This window comes from Canis lupus, chromosome 23 (assembly GCF_003254725.2).
Source record: "Canis lupus dingo isolate Sandy chromosome 23, ASM325472v2, whole genome shotgun sequence".
Lineage (NCBI taxonomy): Eukaryota > Metazoa > Chordata > Mammalia > Carnivora > Canidae > Canis > Canis lupus.
In genome coordinates this window covers 18047840-18061193 of record NC_064265.1, presented here as the reverse complement: position 1 = coordinate 18061193, position 13354 = coordinate 18047840, and the positions used below count along the sequence as shown (strand labels likewise).

The 13354-nt window shown below is 39.1% G+C and overlaps 1 long non-coding RNA gene across 1 annotated transcript; it reads right to left on the bottom strand.

Annotated features, from left to right (window-relative positions):
- Positions 1-3208: 3208 nt before the first annotated feature.
- LOC125753447 (uncharacterized) lies at positions 3209-10904 on the bottom strand. The gene is made up of 4 exons (XR_007405325.1): positions 10792-10904; positions 8057-8111; positions 7686-7766; positions 3209-3564 (listed from the first exon to the last, which is right to left on the bottom strand). It is a non-coding gene; the product is annotated as an uncharacterized LOC125753447 (long non-coding RNA).
- Between the last annotated feature and the right edge of the window lie 2450 nt (positions 10905-13354).

Below are 13354 nucleotides of genomic sequence, written 5' to 3'. Positions count from 1 at the left end.
TCTAAAGAGATTAGCCACGTAGGATGGTATAAGCAGATAGACCTAAATTATCCTAACTGAAAAGGTAGCAGAAGTTCCTTAAGAGTTGTTGAAGCAACTACTAGAGAGGAGGCCTTCTTAGTTGTTATGACATTGAATAACAGGAATCTTGTATTAGTTTCCTATTGCTGCTGTAACAAACTATCATAAACTGTGCTAAAAGAACAAAAAAGTTATTACCTTGAAGTCCTGTAGGTCAGAAGTCTAAAGTGCATCTCAATGGCTAAGGTCAGAGTGATGGCAGAGCCACATTCATTCTGGAGACTACAGGGAGACCCATTTCCTTGCCTCTTTTAGGTTCTAGAGATTGCCCATATTCATTGCTTATGGTTTCCTTCCATTTTCAATACAAGCAATGGTCAGTTAAGTTTTTCTCACACTGCATCACTCTGACACTGACTCTTCTTCTACCTCCCTCTTCCATTTATAAGGACCTTGATAATTACATTGGCTCACCCACATAATCCAGGATAATCTCTCAATCTCAATATTCTTAATTTACTCACATCTACAAAGTCCTCTTTCCAGGTAAGACAACATAGACAAGATTTTAAAGATGATGACATGGGCATATTTAGAGGCCTGTTATTTTGCCAACCACAAATTTCTTTGCCTTAATTGCTCTACCACTGTCCCTACGTTTCCTAAACACTAATCCAGATTACAAAATCAGTCTATTTAATGAATTGAACAAGATTTCAAAGGAAAGGGAAAGAAGTACAACTTATACCATGTTCCTAATGCTCTCATTAAAAATACGTTTTTATTGTTTTTGTTGGAACTAAATGGATGACATGTACATTATCACTGTTTTAGAAAGTTGAATTATTTTGCAGAGACAATATTTAGCATGGAGATGCTATGGTATTTTGGGGTTGTTTCCCATCTTAGAAAAGAATCAAACATAAATGTAGTGGTAGGGCCATTGCAACACACAAACTATGGAGACAGAGGCACTGAGATAGGGAGTCAGAAGATGGTGTTCAAGGAATCAGAAGATGACAAACTATGTGGCTATGGGCTCCTGGCAAGTCATTTATCTTCCTTTTGTCTCTGTGACAGGAGATAAGGAGATAACTCTTAAATATGTGAGTGGGCTTTGTCCAATCATTGAAGGCTTTCAAAGCAAAAACTGTATCTTTTTTTTTTTAAGATTTTATTTATTTATTCATTCATGAGAGAGACACACACACACACACACAGAGAGAGAGAGAGAGAGGCAGAGACACAGGCAGAGGGAGAAGCAGGCCCCATGCAGGGAGTGCGATGGGGGACTTGATCCTGGGTCTCCAGGATCATGCCCTGGGCGGAAGGCAGGTGCTAAGCCGCTGAGCCACCCAGGGATCCCCCTGCAAAAACTGTTTCTTGAAAAAGAAATTCTGTGTCAACACTGCATCACCATGTCCCAAACTTTTGAGTTTCCAGGGTTCTGGCTTCACCTGTGAATTTTAGACTTGCCAGTCTCTATGACCATGTGAGCTAGTTCATTAAAATAGATTCTTTCTCTAAGTTTGTTTCTCTCATTTAATCTCTGTCTCCTGTTCTTTCCGTTTCTCTGTAGAACCTTAACTAATCCAACTGCAAGAGGCCTGTAGAGAGAATTGGAGACCAAGAAATTTGAGGAAAGTTTTGCTGCGGCTTGTAAAGGTCAGAACCTACAGTCAGATTTCAGTTTCTTTTGTGTGTGATGGCTTCTATGCCTTGAATTTTAAGGAGATGGGGGTGGGATTTGAGTCTCTAAAGTCTGGCTCTGGCAATACTCATCTTTCTTCTCAGAATGAAGTGAGAACCAAAATCATTTACTTCTATGCAGCCTGGACAATTAGAACAGAAGCCACCACTTAATGTCTATAATAACATGACTTTGTTATTCTGCTGTTTTAATTAGCATAGCTTTATGTTATTAAGAAGCTCTTTACAGACACACAACTTGATTATTCATTATAAGAACAGTCCCCAAATCTCACTAACTCTTCAGTGGAAAGCATCAATGGGCAATTTGCACACTAAGATTCTTTGAATCCCTCACTACAAAATCCTCCCTTTGCTGTTCCCACCAATACTGGACTGTTGTAGTACAATCCAATCAAGTCCCCACAGTGAAAGATCCTCCTTAAACCAAACTCCCAATTCTGAATAAATTCTGAATTCCTTCCCTGACCAGCAGCGCCCCCACCCCAACATTGAGCAGTGAATTCTGCTTTATCTTATTAACTGGCTGTACTGGTTTTATTGGGGGGGGGGGCAACATTCCCAGAGGGGAGGTGATGATGAACTGGCTACTCCTCGTTATAAATTACATAAATTACATAATTATACTTTTCGTCTGCAGGCACGATCACTTTCTCATTCATCTTGTATTCCTATTGTCTGATAAATTAGAGATGGCCACCCCTTCATGAGTGGCTTTTGTCCCTTACTCTATCTCCTTTGTTAACTACACTCATGGGCAGAAAGTTACTGAATATGTACAGCTCAGTCTAAAGAGATGCATATTATATGTTCTCTTCATTTCTGCTGCCGTTCGGTGTGCAGACAAGCTCTGGTAGGGCTTCTTGGCCCCAATACTAGGTGAATAAATTTATCCAACTCAGAGAGAGGCAAGAGAAAGTGTAGTTTCACCCTCAGGTTCAAACTGTACCTTTTAATTCAGCTTTGCAAGCAGTAAAGCTGGCATTTTGACCCCTGCCTGACCCCTGTATCTGTTTTAATTGTTTTAGAATTCACAGAGGGAAGAGATGTGATTGCCAATTTTGTTATTTGTTCTCATAGCAGATCCAGTCTGCCTGTAATACTTATTCCTTCTGAGTTAGCCTACCTTGCACCACCGAATGGATGGCAAAGAGAAGCTGTAAGTGTTAAAGACATACAGATGTAATGTCACTTCCAGCTGGAATGGTCAGGAAGAACTTTGCAGAAGAGATGATATTTGAGTTAATCCTGCAAGGAAAGTTCATTTGCATTGGCAGAAAAGTGCAAGGAGGATTCAGAAATGAATTGTTGGCAGTCAGGAGGGGCCTGATGGGTGTGATGGTGAGTCCCTGGGAGAAGCCAGGAATGTGGCTTCAAGGCAATCAAGTCTGACACTGTGGACGACTTTTGTTGTGGTGTAGTGGGAGTTACGGCAGGAGAAGTAGGTGAGAGCTCGATTCAGCTGGTATTAGCATTTTAATAGTGAAAGGCACAATTTTGAAAGGAGAGCATATTGACTAATGAAATTGGAAATAATTCCTCAAACCTGCAGCAAGGAGGTGATTTTAAAATAATTCGTTCTAGAATCTTGGGTTATTTTGTTTTCTCTGGGTGTTCACTGAAGGTAGGGTACCCACCCCAAGTTGATAATTCTCTCAGAAGTACTACACCTTTTCATCTACTGCCCACCCAATGGCTTTCACACACAGTGAAGCCTGTCTGCCTCCAATAGATATTTGAGAAGTGAAAAATAATATAGTAATCACATTGTGAAACCAAATACTATTGCTATAAAATTCAGCATCTCATTGTGGTTCTGAGTCATGGTCACATCTGCAAAATGAATCAGAAGGATAGAGTTATAAAATACTGTCAGGGTATTTTAACATTTCACAATATAATCAGAATCTTTATTTTCAGAGCATGCTATCAACTTTTTTATTTTCTATAAGCCTTGCATAACAGATATCTATTATTCAATCTTTTGAGATAAATCACTGATATGCTAAATTTAGGGTTTGCTAGGGCAAATTTGCTTCAGGATCCCAAGTACTTTCTCATAGGGAAAAGACTGAGACTTTCATTAAAAGATAGTTTTCAGAAAAAGTAAAATCTTACTTTTCTTATAGATACAGAAATTAACATATGTTCAAGATTTTATTTTACTCATATATGAGAAAATATCTTAAGCCACCTCAAAGAAAAAGTTAAAAAGCACACATTTATATGAAATAAGGAAATTGAAATTGCAAATGGAAGTAATTTTTTATTATTTATTTATTAATTTTTAAAAGAATGTTATTTGTCTATTCATGAGAGACACAGAGAGAAAGAGAGGCAGAGACACAGGCAGAGGGAGAAGCAGGCTCCATGCAGGGAGTCTGATGTGGGACTTGATCCCGGGGCTCTAGGATCACGCCCTGGGCTGAAAGCAGGCGCTAAATTGCTGAGCCACCCAGGGATTCTGAATTTTTTTTTTTTAAACTAAAGGGATGAAGTCAACAGAAACTTTACTGGAAGAAGCAGAATTGGCATGTCTAACTTACAAAAAGTTACAAAATAGCTCAAATAAATGAAAGGCTACAGTCTGATAACCCAAAAAGATATGCTATACATTGACAATGTACAGTTTTCCATTGAAACACACATTTTATTCTTTACTGCCAACTCTACCTTGAGGGTCAGAGTTTTGAAACCTTTTGGGGGAGAACATTAGTGTCCTTGACCGATGAACTATCAGAGGGTAGTCAGGAAAAAATTATTATGAAGGTAGAAAGTGATAGGGCCACTGGGGAAGATTCTTCTGGATCTCTGAAGTGGTGGGTTCTAGCCTAGGCTAGAAACAGACTGTGTCCTGTGAAGTAGCTGTATGAGGGCTGGATATTTTTAGTTTTTCTCTCTAGATGCACTTGTTCCTCTTCCCCAGTCTAGGGTGCTATACTGTCTGGATTATATCATGAGGGCTCGCTTGCCCCCTTGTTTCTGATTGGGTTTGCCAATGGCACACACTAGCAGGATACTCAGGATGCTGAAGGGTGAAGCTGGGTATGCCCCTCCCTTGAATTCCCTTCCTCTGGAGTTGTAGGCTGGTTCGGTCCTTCAACCAAACATCACAGCTCTTTCCTAGCCCCATTTCACAGAGTCCCATCTATGATTTATTATATACTCCCCCAACCCCTTGGCCCATCAGGTATGGGGGTAGTAACAGTTCTCTACTGTTACTTATCTGGAGTATTGTGCTATTCCTTAGATTTCCTTGTTATGTTGCCCATACTTTTGAAAATAGTCTCCTTTAAACAATAGCTGTCTGTTTTAAAATATATGTGGGACTTTGAAAAGTCGAATGAATGAATTTAAAGGCATGAAATTGGAAGCACAGGCCAATGTTGACAAGAAGTAAGCATGATTCATTGTTGCAGTGACTGGGGTAGGAGTGGGAAGGTGTTGAGGGAAGAACCTCTTGTCTTGCATCTAGAAGATCTGAGCCTTGGTAGGGGTCTCAACCAAGGACAGTGTCAGTAAGGAGAACACAAGGTGTTGGCTTTCTTTGGATGTTTTAGGGGTCATATTCAACAGATGTTTGGGATGCCTGGGTGGTTCAGCGGTTGGGTGTCTTCCTTTGGCCCAGGGCGTGATCCTGGGATCCGGGACCAAGTCTCACATCCGGCTCCTTGCAGGGAGCCTACTTCTCCCTCAGCTTGTGTCTCTGCCTCTCTCTCTCTGTGTCTGTCATGAATAAATAAATAAAATCTTAAAAAAAAACCCATATAGAAAACAACAAAAACACAAATGTTTTACAGCTTGGTAATTATATAGCTCTTTCTAAAGCAACTTGCTTCTGATGACAGTTTTCTCCAGTGTCAGGGATGGCACATGTGGAGTCCCAACACCTCCAAAAAGGCAGTGAAAAATCTGATTTAATCCTTTAGTTATGTGTGAGCATTCTAGAGAGTTTTGAGGATCTTGATGGGAGATATGTCCTTAGAAAATAGAAGAGACTTTTTTGGGGAAAGTGGGGGATAAGTAAGATGAGAGCTTGATCTATTTTACTGATATTGTATTGTCTATAATTAACTATAATATGCTAGTTTAGGCTGGGATATATATGTGCATGTAGATTAACTTTAATTTGTACTCTAAGGTTAAATTAATATTTCAAGATAACCTAACTGGAAATCTAAACTTCAAAATAGATGATAGCTATTTGAATCTGCACCACAGAGTTCACTATTTAGTGTAATGGAGAGAAATACTTTTTCATTGATTAAATGAATGGCTTTTAAGATATGTGGTTGACAAAGATGATTGTGTAGGTACCTTGTCATTGCATGGATGGGTCAAAGTCTGGTGAATTTAGCCACTTAACTTTAGCATATTTCCCTAGACACAACAGCTGGCTCATCCCCACTTCCTACTCTCCCTCACATTGAATATGGAAAATTCTAGGTGGTCCTATTGTAATAACCTTGCAATTACTTCGGAATGAAATTTTTACTCAAAGCAGTTGTTGGACAAAAAAATGGGACTTTACTGGGCTTGCAATGACAACTGGGCATCAGTCAGGATAGCTAGGTGATGCTGTAGGAATAAATTACACTTTGAATCTCAGTAGCTTAAAGCAACAAAGGTCTATTTCTTACTCATTATTCATGTCTGCTGAGGGTTTGTTCTGCATGGCTATCATCCTGAGAGCCTGTCTGACACAGCAGCCATAACCTGAAACACGGCTCATTGTCTTGGAAGAAGGAAAAGGTGAGCTGTCTCCTGGAGGGTCTTCTACTGGCAAATATGAAGCTATTATATATCCAGAAGGCAGATAGTTTGAGGTATTTGGGTAACAGTGCTCTGAATACCACAGTTTGAATGATTTTGTTGGTGTTCCTTCTTGTTGAAATCTGTTTATATGAGTGGCACAATTTAGCCTGAGACTTAATATCATTGTACCCTAGCATCTGGCAGAGAGTTTGGGGCAGAGGAAACAAAAAGTCTTCACCCATTTTTAATAAGTGGAAACTATTGGTATTAGTCACAAAATATTGGGCAATTATTGAATGGACAATTGGGAAGAAGTTAATTTGAATCAAGTGGAATCTTAAAAGAAGACATGACTTCCCGCTGTGGAAAAGGGGCATATTGGCTCTAGTATTTTGGCTCATGACATATGTAGCCTAAATGCTTGTCAATGATGATGGGCACTGGAGTACAAAGATAACATTCTGAAGGCGATCTAGTAGATTCCTCAGAATATTCTAGAGTCTCTTTCCTTCTTTTCCTTTTGCTTCCTTCATATTTTCCTAGCATACTGTTGGCACTTAGTAAATATTTCAACACCTCGATGATAATTCTATGGGACTTTATGGCACTAAAGACAAAGAGGGAACATTTGACTTTCTCTCATTCCGGTATTCAAGCAGGTGGGCTCTTTTAAATGATCCCCTTGACTATTAATGATTCTGAAGTCCTATTTAAAAGTTCCTCCAGTTAGTCTCCAAAGCCAGGGAATAGTCAGAAAAACTTCTAAATGAGAGTTAATTTCCAGCAGACAATATCCCTGCATTCACTGCCAATTAACTGTAGCCTAGAGCTAAGCATAAGATTCGGGGATGAAACTTTTTGCAACACACACACACACACAAAGCAATTATGGTGTTTTCTTATAACCAGTTCAGTGGTAGAGGAAATAAAACTGTTACTCAGTAATTATCACACTCTGCCCAGCTTTCTCCATAATTTAATAGGCATAAAATCCTTTTAAAGCTCAAATTATTCAACAGTTCAGCTCATTTGTAACCCAGATAAGTCATCTTACATTTTGCTAGGTAAACCAATCAACTAGCTAAAATGTTGAAGTTAAAATATATATCATCTAGAGCTTTACTCAGAAATGTTTAAATTCCATATTTATTCTGAATATAAAATAATTACATTTAAACTAAAAAAAAAGTCAGCCTTACCTGCATCATGACAGTATATGGTCTTATTTAATTGTAGCGATCCTTCGGCAGAAAGGAATAGACACCTATATTTTCCTTGGCCTGAATTTAAAAGAAAAATTGCTTGAGAAGTGGTTCGTATGTTAACAACAACCCATTAAAATTTTTTTTCTTCTTGACTCTCAAAAGCAAAAGTTTGCCCACTTACAAACGGAGTGACATGTGGGGTGCCTAGGTGGTGCAATTGGTTAGATGTCCCACTCTTGGTTTGGGCTTCCGTGGTGATCTCAGGGTCCTAGATTGAGCCCCATATCCACCTCTGCACTCTTTCCACAGTCTGCTTGGGATTCTCTATCCCTCTCCCTGTGCCCCACCCTTTCCCTGTGCCCCACCTTTTTCATGTGCTCTTTCCTTTCTCTGTGCCCTTTCCACTGGTGCTCTCTCTCTCTAAAAGAAAGAAATAAGTCTTAAAAAAAAAAACCAAACTTGAGTGACATCCACAATATTGCTGATTTAAATGCAGTATTTCTGTTCCGTTGTATATTCACAAACTAAAGGAACAACTTCTTAACTACACCAACAAAGCAAGTTACAAATTTATATTTAGGATTAATTGACTTCATTAAGAATACATTCAGTTTTCTTTTTTAGAATTCTGACCTTTAAAATAAATAGAAATCCTAGGAGAGATACGAGAATGGAAATGGAGTAGTGATGAATGTGTAGGGAGAGAGTGACTGTATGTTGAAAGGAATCAGGCCAACCTGGGGGTCCCATTAGCTTTTTCAGTTTGCAAACCATCCACTCAAACCTCCTCAAACTAGGGAATCTTGTGCATTTGGACAAGTTTGTTTTTGGCTTCCCTTCAAAGTTTCCTTTGATTTTTCTTAGGAGCTTGAAGCTCCTGATATTTTTATAGGCTCTGTCATGCCTCCTTTTAATAAAACACATGTATCCCCGGGTTTATTCTATTATTCTGCAAAATGGCAATGATGCAAAGAAATTTTGTATAAACTGTTAGAAAGTAATATGCCTTTATGATGGCATAGTGCCTCAAACTGGTGAAGATATTCCAGGCCCTACAAAGGCCTCAACAAGTCAGATTCACTGACACTCATTTTTATGAGACCATAGATGTGAAACTTTAGCACAATGCCTGGCATATTGGGGGATGTTCAGTACTCTTAATTAAGAGTATTATTATATCCATTATTATTATACCCACTATTATGTAATAGTGGATACAATCATATTAAAAAATGTGGAGAATCTGAACATTTTCAGAGATTATAGAATGCTTTTACCAGTCTCTCTTTTTTGTGCAGCATTTTGAAATTAATATTTATTTGACACTGTAACCCAGAGGAGGCATGCAGGGGCAGAGTTACAGTCTGCATTTTCCACATGGGGAAATGGGTCAAATAAGCAATCAGTTATAGAACCTAGGCCTGCTGACTCTATAAATGTAGTGCTCTTTTCTGCCATACTATTAACTTAAAAGTATTTTCTTTCCTTTTTAAAGTTTTGTTTTGTTTTTATTTTGTCTCCTTTTAATTGCTCCTATGTTTGTTTCTGAATCAAATTTCGATCATTATAATTTAAATTATTTTTAAAGTCCCCTCTGTGTTTCAGAGATTTCTCAGAGAAGGAAAGTAACCAATATATATAAAAAAAACCAACAGGCCCAAGACAGTGAGGATTTGCACCTTTCAGCCTTCCCTCTATTTCCTTGTCTCTTAAACACATCATTAAATAGAGAAATTAGTAAACAAATGAGTATTTGTCATAACAAATATATACATACAGGTAGGTATTTTAAAAACACTTTACTTTAGGTCTTAGCCATGCCATAAGTTGAATGTGTAGACTTGGGCCAGGCAGTTCATCCTCTGAAATGGGGACTGAACTTGATCTCTATTTTCAAACTGTCATTCCTTGAGTGGGTGTCTGCCATGATTGGTTGACATGTGATGGGATTCAGGAAATGCTACCCCAAAATATGGCATGTTGGCTTTTTGGATATTTTAGGGGGAAGGAATTTAATTTAGGGGAATGGCAGGAGTAGGAAGGTTACTCTGACCTGTCATTACCCTTCCCAACTCTTTCCCTTGAAACAGGTCATAGAACCCTGACATGAGAGATGCCTTCCCTATACTCGGAGGGAAGGAACTCCCTTATCTTTGAAGACAAAGGGATGCCTAGAAGAATCCTAAGGAACAGGCCTTGCTAAGTTTCCTCCACTGTACTACACTTACCTCCTACTCCTTGACCTATCATGTTCCCCCATGGCTGTCCGCTCTTCATCAGACTTAACATAAAAATACCCTGGCTTAATGGTTTCTTCAGGTCTCCATTTCCTTATGAAGACTCTCATGTCAAATAAAACTTACATTAAAAAATTATGCTCTTCTCCTGTTGATCCATCTTTGTCAGTTTAATTTTCAGATCTAGCCAAGGACCCTGAGAAGGTGTAGGAAAAATCCCCTCTCCTGCCCCCAACAGGACTAAGGGGAAAACCCAAGTATACAGGGCCCTGGCTCCCACTCTTGCCTTTACCAAACCAAGCATACTTTTATGTTTGCTATATTGGTGATCCATAAAAGTACATATGAAGAAATAACAACAAAACTCCAGATTCCAGTCTGATTTCAAGGTTGGAGAAGTACATCTAGGTTTTCTTGAGTGCTTTAAAAAGATTAAAGAGTCTGCTCCAAGCTAACAGCAGGAAGGCTTCTTTTCAGTTCTTTTGTTTCAGGGTTGTATAATTCCCATTGGTGTGGAGAGTGGAATTTCACTTGGTGTCATAAAGTTAGTAGGGAAAGAGAGTTTCTGTTTCAGAAGTTACTCTGATGGGGGCACTTATCCCTTGAGAAAGCCAGGCTTCTCCACATAGAAAGCCATTGAAATTACCTACTATGTGTGTGTGTTCTTCACCAAGTTACTCATTCTCTGCCTCAGGTTGTTAATTTAAAAAAGAGGGCTATTAATATTTATCCTTACCCTTTTCACAGTGGACTCTGTAATAGTAATTGATCGTAATAACCTGACGATCAGTTCATATTCAAAAGATGGGCACTATAGGGGTGCCTGGGTATCTTAGTCGTTTAAGCATTTGCTTTCAGCTCACGTCATGATCCTGGGGTCCTGGGATAGAGCCCCTCATCCAACTCCTTGTTCAGCAGGAGCCTGCTTCTCCCTCTTCCTCTGCCTGCTGCTCTGCTTGGTTGTACTCTCTCTCTGTCAAATAAATAAGTAAAATCTTAAGTAAAAAAAAAACCAAAGGACTGTAAGCACAAATGTGATGATGATTAGGTTGTGATAGTAATGAAGTACAAAATCAACTATTTTTCTTTTTTTTTCTTTTTAAAGATTTTTATATATTCATTCATGAGAGACACAGAGAAAGAGGTAGAGACATAGGCAGAGGAAGAGGCAGGCTCCCTGTGAGGAGACTGATGTGGGACTCAATCCCAGTACCCCAGGATCATGACTTGAGCCAAAGGCAGACGATCAATCACTGAGTCACCCAAGCATCCCAAATCAACTATTTTTCAAAAACAAATTTAGAAAATTCATCAACATTTTCATGTGACTGAGTTAAATTTCAATCTCTAAAGGTATCCTGGTCTGGACCCAGGTTCAGTGCATGGGATTCAGTGATCTCTTCAACTGCTTTGATCTTGTCCTGCACTCCATCCCAGCTACCTGATTTCATGGGCATACCTTACATGCTAATACTGACTATAACTTCAAGCCTCTTGTAATCTCAATTTCAAACGTCTCATGCTCTTATCAATTCTTCAACCCCATCAGTACCTTTAATCCAAGATTGTTAACATATTTTCACTGTCACTCAGCTCTCCTGTGGCTTCACTTTCTTTATTTCTTCATTTAGATCCCACTCTACTGCATACAGTCTTGACACTTTTGTGTCTCTCTCCACTTGTATGGTTGGCAAGGCTCCAACTCTGATAAATCTCCTTTCTCTGCATTCAAGCAACTGAGAAAAATATAACCATGATGACTAAGATCACTCTAAATATATAACCGCATAGCTCTAGCTGGCTTGGCACATTCTTGGCATTGCCCCTTTCAACGTTCTCATACTCCCATATGATTATTTCATACCATATATTGTTGGAATTAGACTCAAGTCCTGATGGATCTTCTCATATAAAACACATAAAGGTAGTACTTGGCTCCTTTGACAGTCACACAAAAACATGAAAGGTCCAAGAAACTCCCCTTTTTTTGCTTTCTCATGCTTTGCAGTTAACTTTCATCCTCAAGGTGAGTAAGAGAGTTGGCTGCTGGAATGTCAGTCATCACATCTGAGTTACAGGAAGTAGAAAGGAGGAAGGTGAAAAACAAATGAGGCACCTCTCAAGAGAGGCTCTTTCCTTTAAAGAGTCTTCCTTGTAGTCTCATATAACATTTCTGCATATTTCTCTCTTGCCAGAATTTATCAGTTGGTCACACCTAATTGTAGGGTTTTTTGTTTTTTGTTTTGGAAATTATAGTCTTTCTTCTGGGTAACCAAGGGTCCAGCTAAAAATAGGAGTTCTTGAGGGTACCTGGGTGGCTCAGTCGGTTAAGTGTCTGGTTCTGGAATTGAGCTCCACTTCAGCCTCCCTGCTCAGTGGGGCATCTGCTTCTCTCTCCCTCTGCTTGCTCTCTCTTTCTCTCTCTCTCTCTCTCTCTCTCAAATAAATAAATAAAACCTTTTAAAAAATAGGAGTTCTCTTTTAAGGAAAATGGAGAGAATAGATATCAGGCAAATTATTATTGCTATATACCTTTTCTTCTCTCCTCAGATTTTAACCTTTCCTCTCCCCACTGCCCTGCCTCCCACTAAGATTTTGTTTATATCACTGAGACACTAGAAGCAATTGGAAGAGAACATTAATATACTTCTACCAGCAAATTAACCAACTCACCAATGTTCAACTCCACTTACTTAGTTATTGTTCCATTTCCCTGCTCTCCTTGAGAATAAACTTGTCTGTTGCCTTATCTACTCCATTGCCTGCCATTCTAGAATCTAGTGCAATAAGTCTTTGTCTTCTGAAACTGTGTGATCAAGGTTGCCAATGACTTCCATGCTATCAAATCCAAATCCAGTGGTCCTCATCTTATTGACATAGTTCCTCAGTCTCTCCTCCTTTAAACTCTTTCATCCCTTGGCATTCAGTGGATACCATAATCTCTTGGGTTTCTACCCACCTCTCTGGCTACCCAGTCCCCATTCTCTTTGCTGGATCCTTTTCATCTTTATGACCTTAACATCTCCATCTGGATGTCGAATAGAAACCTCAAATTTAATATGTCCCCAATTAAAACTCTTCAAGTGACTCTCACCTTCTAGTCTTCCTTATCTCAGTTGATAGCAACTCTATCATTACCATTGCTCAGGCCCAAAACTTTGAAGCCATCATTGCCTTTTCTTTTTGTTTTATGTTCCACATCCTGTCAGAAAATCCCGTTGGTTCCATGTTCAAAACATATCCATGGTCTGACCACTTCTCACCACATGCTTCTACTGTAAAAGCCTAGTACAAGCCCCATAATTTCTCATGGACCAGTGTAATTAGACATTATGTTTTTGCCCTCTCCTTAGAATTTTCATCTCAACATAGTGGCCAGAGTAATGCTTTAAAATATGTTATATCCCACCACTTCTTTGCTAAAAA